At 33.8% G+C, this 6,831-nt stretch overlaps 2 pseudogenes; both read right to left on the bottom strand.

Annotated features, from left to right (window-relative positions):
• Positions 1-1,962: 1,962 nt before the first annotated feature.
• Positions 1,963-2,683, bottom strand: LOC125874819 (uncharacterized; annotated as a pseudogene).
• Positions 2,684-2,914: 231 nt separating this feature from the next.
• On the bottom strand, positions 2,915-3,722 carry LOC125874825 (uncharacterized; annotated as a pseudogene).
• Between the last annotated feature and the right edge of the window lie 3,109 nt (positions 3,723-6,831).

Raw genomic sequence — 6,831 nt, 5'->3', positions numbered from 1 at the left:
GGAAAAGATATTGCATCTACAAGTAATAAAGAAAATGAAAAATCTGATTCAGTTGAACAACTACATTTTGGAAGAATTGAGGTAATTTGTATAATATATAAATGTATATATATATTTGAAGTTCAGATCCAAAGTTCTATGCCTATCTGTAACTGTTTGAATATATTTGTACATGTATATACAAAATGAAATTTTATATTTCAATAGTTGTTGTCTTTATTTTGAAATTTGTGTTATACTTATTTTCAAATTGTATAATTCTTTTTGTTTCACAATTGTATCCATATTTGTATAACTTCGTATTTGTATATAGATATTCACTTTGTATAAGTCTGTATTTGTATATAGATATTCACTTTGTATAAGTCCGTATTTGTATATAGATATTCACTTTGTATAACTCTGTATTTGTATATAGATGTTCACTTTGTATAACTCTAATTTTGTATATAGATATTCAATTTGTATAGTTCTATCTTTTTGTTACTGTTTTTGCCATTTGTGTTATTTATTAGGGAGTACAATTTATTCTCAAGGAAGATCCACTTTACACCCCACACATGCAATGCTATATCAATATTGGGGTAATGGATCAATTATTTTTATGTATAATTCAACTGTTGAAAAATACCTTGTATTTTTATGTATTTGTATATAGGGATTGTGGTCTATACATTTCGGCATATGCAGAGTTCTTGAGTGATGGCAATGGCATTCCAACAGGTCCATTTGATCCTGATTTATGCGTAGCAGATATGCAGCACTGTTGTGGAATTATGGCATTCGCAAAAATCAAGCTAAGGCGATTAGTGACAGTGAGGCACCAGCCAAGCCAATCAGATCAAACGTTGATGTGGATAGTAGTGAACGCGTCACAATCACTTAGTTTTATTGTATTTTTTTTTATGTTTGTTTGGAGTCTTGTATTAGCAGTAATACTTTTTAAATATTCCAGTTTGATGGGAACAACATTTTGTTGGCTCTATTATTTTATTTAATGAACTCATATTTGCGTTTTTATTTGTTGATGCTTCATATATTATACAAATTTTTTCGTGAATATAAACTAATATATACTAATTTAAACAGATGAATAATTTGACATATTATACAATAATTTTTGAATATTTATACAACTTAATTGAGAAATCATTATACAAACGCAATTATTACTATAGAAAATTGTATATATACCTATATATTTGTTCCCCTCTCTCACTTTATACAAAAACACAAATGTAGAAAATGTGTTTTTGTTTGTATAAATCAAGAGAAATTGTATATATGCATATATTTTTGTTCCACTCTCTCCCCTCTCCAAGATCTCGCTCACTACTCTCCCACATCTTGCTCCCTCACTCGCCTCTCTCACTTTATACAAAAACGCAAATGTATAAAATGCGTTTGTATTTATATAAAGCGAGAGAAAATTGTATATATACATATGTTTTCGTCCCCCTCTCTCCCCTCTCTCAATTTATACAAACACAAATGTATACATTGTCTTTGTGTTTGTATAAAGCAGGAGAAAATTGTATATATAGATACAAATGCATATATTTTCGTCCTATACACTTTTAATTATACAAATACGATTTTCTCTTGCCCAGTTTTTTTTTTGTCTTTCTCTCTTTCTCACTTTATACAAACACAAATTATACAATTGATCTTTTGTATATGTATACCAAAGCAGATTATACAATTGTTTTCTTTTGTATAAGAACACTAATTTATACGTAGTTCAACTTTCATAAAATTCACTGTTCTGATAACACCTATCGAAAATAGTTATACATAGTGGGTACCTGTTAAATTCATTTGTAAATAGTATTACATAAGGGGTACTTCTTAAACACCAATCGTGATCATGTATCTATACAACTCTATTTAATATTCAAATGTCAAAAGTGAGGCAATATTAAATGTACAAAATCATCATAGACATTTTAAATTGAATCATTTCTAAACTTCCCGAGGCTGATTTCTACAAGAACGCCTATTGTGACCTGCAATACCACATGTACTGCATGTATTTGTCCCCTTAGATTCAAACATCTCTCTTGTTGATTTGTCGCGAGCCTTTTTTCTTGGTCTTCCAGGAGGCCTTTTGAATTCTGGAGGCAGAACTAAATCAGTCATTATGTAACCAGGGATCACCCACTATGTTTTATCTGGCAATGGGTATATTGGAAAACCATAAGTCTTCAACACTATTGTCGGTGTGTATAAATTCGAGCAGAACTCATCTGGTCCTAAACTCTTGAACTTCACAACAGCCCAAGCATGTTCACATGGTATTTCTTCATACTGAAATCTTCCACAAGTACACCTTTTCTTCTGAAGACAAACTATATAATTTCTACCTTTATCATTGACATTGTGAACATATTCAGTTGACGGAAAAACCTGCAATATACAAAAATAGATCAAAACAGATTATTATGTACAAATATATACAAATATATAGAAACCATACCATCAGTCGTGTACTCATTGCTTCATTGATTTTGAGTATCTCCTGAAATTTTCCAATCAAGGGAGTAAATGTGAATGATGCCTCTTTTTTGTTATCACAATTCCATCTGCCAAACATCAGCCTAACTTCCTCTAGAAAATCATAAATTGCCAATTCTCTTGCTGAAACTAATGTCGTATTTATACTTTCTGCGATATTCGATGTCATTGACCAACCACGATGAACTGGTGCATAAATCCTAGACCACTTATCATATCCAGCTAACTCCAAGTATTCATTTACTCGTATATCTACCTTCTCTACTATCTACATTAGCCTATCAAAATCTGATTGATTGGACGTCTTAGCCATTGTATAGAATACTGGACTTAATTTTTCATGAGATTTTCTGTACTTTGTTTGAACATTCATCCAAAGGTGCCACATACAAGCATAGTGTTACACATCATTATACACTTGCGTAACAGCCTTTATGATGCTATCATTTCTATCAGACACAATACACATATTGTTCCTTTCCCCATACGATTCTCTTAGTTGTTCAAAGAACCATGTCCAAGAGGCATCATTCTCTGAATCTAAGACACCGTATGCTAGTGGAAATATATGACCTACACATACATATTTATACAGTTACAGAATTGCAAATTATAAATATATATACAAAGAGTTATGTATAACAGTCATTCATAATTCATATATGTATATATAATATAAAATACATATTTATATACCTGCACCGTCAGTCGTGCTTGCTGCTACAAAAGTTCCATTATAAGGTTCTCGGAGGTGACTCCCATCAACTACGACTACAGGTCGGCAATGGTCAAATCCTTTGATGAAAGGATCCAATGCAACAAATAGGTACAAAAACCTATCTTCATCTGTTTTCTGCAAGCGTATATGGGATCCTGGATATGTAATACCCAATATATACAAATACTCAGGTAGTTTTGCTGTAGGATCCTCCTGGCGTGCCCCTCAAAGAAATCAAAGCCCTTTCTTTAGCTCTCCAAGCCAACATATAAGTTATATCAACACCAAGATCCAGCTTCATATCTTTTTTTATGTCAGCAGGTATGTATTTCCTTTTACGATCTACCAATTTAGGCTTAACAATTCCTCCAACTAAATTGCTTGTTACTTGTTGTTGTGAATACACCCTATCTTTCAGTGAACATTTATGTTCAGCGTTGAACGCTCTTATTCTAAATATTCCCGATTTGTTAATATCTGAGGCCTTCATTAACCAATCGCATTCATCGGAGAAACTGTCACACCCCAAATTCGGATGTGATGGCACGTGTCCATTTCCCACCGGACACGTCAGCCTAACCCAACCTAACGATAGAGAAGTAGAAATACGAGAATAAAAGATAACAAAATAAGCGGAAGACTTTAATTAAGACTTAACGCTACCCAGAATTTGGTTTTCACATGTACAAACCTCTATGTAAAAATATACAAGTCTCAGAGTATAGTTCTCGAATAGAACAAAACTGAAAGTAAAAATAACCCAAGGGCACGTCTGGAATGAATCGTTACCTCTCGAGTATGTCCCGAAGCTCAATCTGCTAAAGAAAATACTAAGTCGAATCTGAGAAGGAGCTGTCAACCTACACAATTGTGTAGAAGCAAGGGTGAGTACCGAAAATCACAGGTACTTGCAAGTAACTCTAAACTAAGCAAAACTAGCAGCTACAAACAACTCCTTTCAATCCCAACCGAACCACCGAAACTTCAATCTAGCAGCAAACCAACCAACCTATACTAAACAGATCATATTCAACAGTCAGAACCAACAGTATATCCTCATCAACCTTAGATCAACAAATAAAAGCAAGTAGATCAAATTCCACATAAGAAGGGTAAATCGATACAATCCACACATCACAGACAAAGATAAGGCAAATGCGATGTAAAATGCAATAATGATGTCATGTAGTCGTGATGCATGTCTGTCCTACGATACACATCTGTTGACGTAATCAGTCCGCGCTGAATACCCAAATCAGAACCCATGGGGGCCACACATGGACCATGTATCACCGCCGGAACAAGATCCCATCGGCATCCAAATCGCTAGCCGGAGCTAGTCCATCTCGTATATCTCTAGCCGGAGCTAGTCTCAACTGTGTCTCATATCCATCCATCATTATATCAGTGTCTCAGAACTTATGCAACAGATAGTTCACACATGGGATGAATAATGAATATGCACATGTCATCAATCACAATCATATCACGATCATATCATAGTATTACACATCATCTGTCTCAATCGACAACCATATCACGGCCACATCATAGTATTACACATCATCTGTCTCAATCGACAACCATATCACGACCACATCATAGTATTACACATCATCTGTCTCAATCAACAACCATATCACGGCCACATCATAGTATTACACATCATCTGTCTCAATCGACAACCATATCACGGCCATATCATAGTATTACACATTATTTGTCTCAATCGACAACCATATCACGACCACATCATAGTATTACACATCATCTATCTCAACATCAATGTCTATAACAATCATAGCCTACTAATGCTCTTTTATCCCCTCAATATCAGTTATCACTTGACTTATTCAACAAATTTAAGTCACATATAACACATTTAGCTCGTTTTATTCCCCATTTTTCATTTACAATAATTTCAATCAACAAATAAAACTCATTCTCAATCCCCATTACTCCCCAACACAATTAGGAAAGTAGTCATGCGTAGTCTAAGAGTTTTACAAAGTTTGGAAGCCACTTGCCTTAAAACAAACTCCAAAAGTTACTTAACTTGAGCCTTTCCTTTCCGAGTATAATTCGGATCACGATAATCAATTCAAACAATTATTCACAATCACAATTCGAGTCCAATGACACCAAAATCAAGAAATTTAGGGGAAAAGGGCAAAATGGTCCAAAAGTCTCATACCGGAAAACGAAACCCAATCTGGAAATTTTTGATGTAAAATGATCCTTAAAGTATTTGGAAGCTAATGGTGAAAACCAATTTGAAAACGGAGTTGAAATCAATTCACAAACTCAATTTGAAGGAAAATCCACGTTCTTGAAGAAGCCTAAAATATTCGGATTCGAAACCCCGACTCGAAAATGAAATATCTCTTGAAAAACATCTTACCCATGCTTAGATAAGTTCAAATATGAAATTTCATCAAAAACGGAGTTAAGATCGACCTTGAAATTCTCAATTTGTCAAACTTTAACTTTGCCGGGAAAGTCCAAATTGTACGCGGTTAATATGATGAAAATAATTGATGAATCAATAATTTTATGTTAAAATCAGTTTACCCATAACATAAGGATCGTAAATATACCTTGTTCATCAAAAAGGGAGTCCAAATCGATAAAACCCCAATTTTTCCCAAGAGATTTACGAATAGGGAAAAAAACCAGATAAAGAAATTATGAAAAATGTCGAATTGAAGATTGAATACTAACCCTCATATTAATTCAAGAAGAAACCAATAAGAATCACTCCATTCCGATCTCTAGAACTCCCGATATGCTCAAAATATCAAATGAACACAGTCTGAGATTTTTATAACAGTACATGACTATTATGCACCAGAAAAACAACAGTTAATCTTTCACTAAAAAGACCGTAATTTCCTCATACGATAGTGAAATGACCCGATTCTTTTTTGTAAATGCCTTAAATAATGATACGGACCTGCTCGTTCAATCGGAGCTCAATTTCATGCTCCTTTGCCCAGTCAAATATCATTTCTACTCGATAAATAATTATTTCTAATTTGCGATAAAAGTCCAATCTCGGGTTAGCGAAAATGCACCAAAATTTACAGATAAGTCCTATAATTCATGCTCAAAATTTCAGAACCTTCGAAATAATTTTTCGACCTTTAAAACTAATAATGAACCCTTTGAAGAGTTTGAGAATTAAAGCAAACTTGAATGATTTTATTCATTGCTTACATCTGCTTAAATACAAGTAAATGCAACTAACTTGACTAAATTGAAGGAACCAACTCTACTAGCTTTAAGCAACTAATCTAACAACTTAATCTTATCTAAAAGATTAGTTGACTTATTCAAACTAATTCAAAATTTAAACTTAAGATACTAACAAATAGATAACCACATGTTTATCTCAATACACCCCCCTCAAGTTAGGTGTGGTGCAACAACACCTAACTTGGTTAGACATCGAAGAAAGGCAGGTTTGGGCAGCGGCTTGGTTAGAGTGTCTGCTACTTGATCTATAGAAGGAAGATATTTGACAGTCACTTTGCCGGAGTTCACACTGTTGCGAAGATAATGAAAGTCTACCGCAATGTGTTTCATCTTAGTGTGAAAAA

The sequence above is a fragment of the Solanum stenotomum genome, chromosome 8 (assembly GCF_019186545.1).
Source record: "Solanum stenotomum isolate F172 chromosome 8, ASM1918654v1, whole genome shotgun sequence".
Classification (NCBI taxonomy): Eukaryota; Viridiplantae; Streptophyta; class Magnoliopsida; order Solanales; family Solanaceae; genus Solanum; species Solanum stenotomum.
Note: the sequence above shows the minus strand (reverse complement) of the source record. Positions and strands in the feature narration are given on the sequence as shown.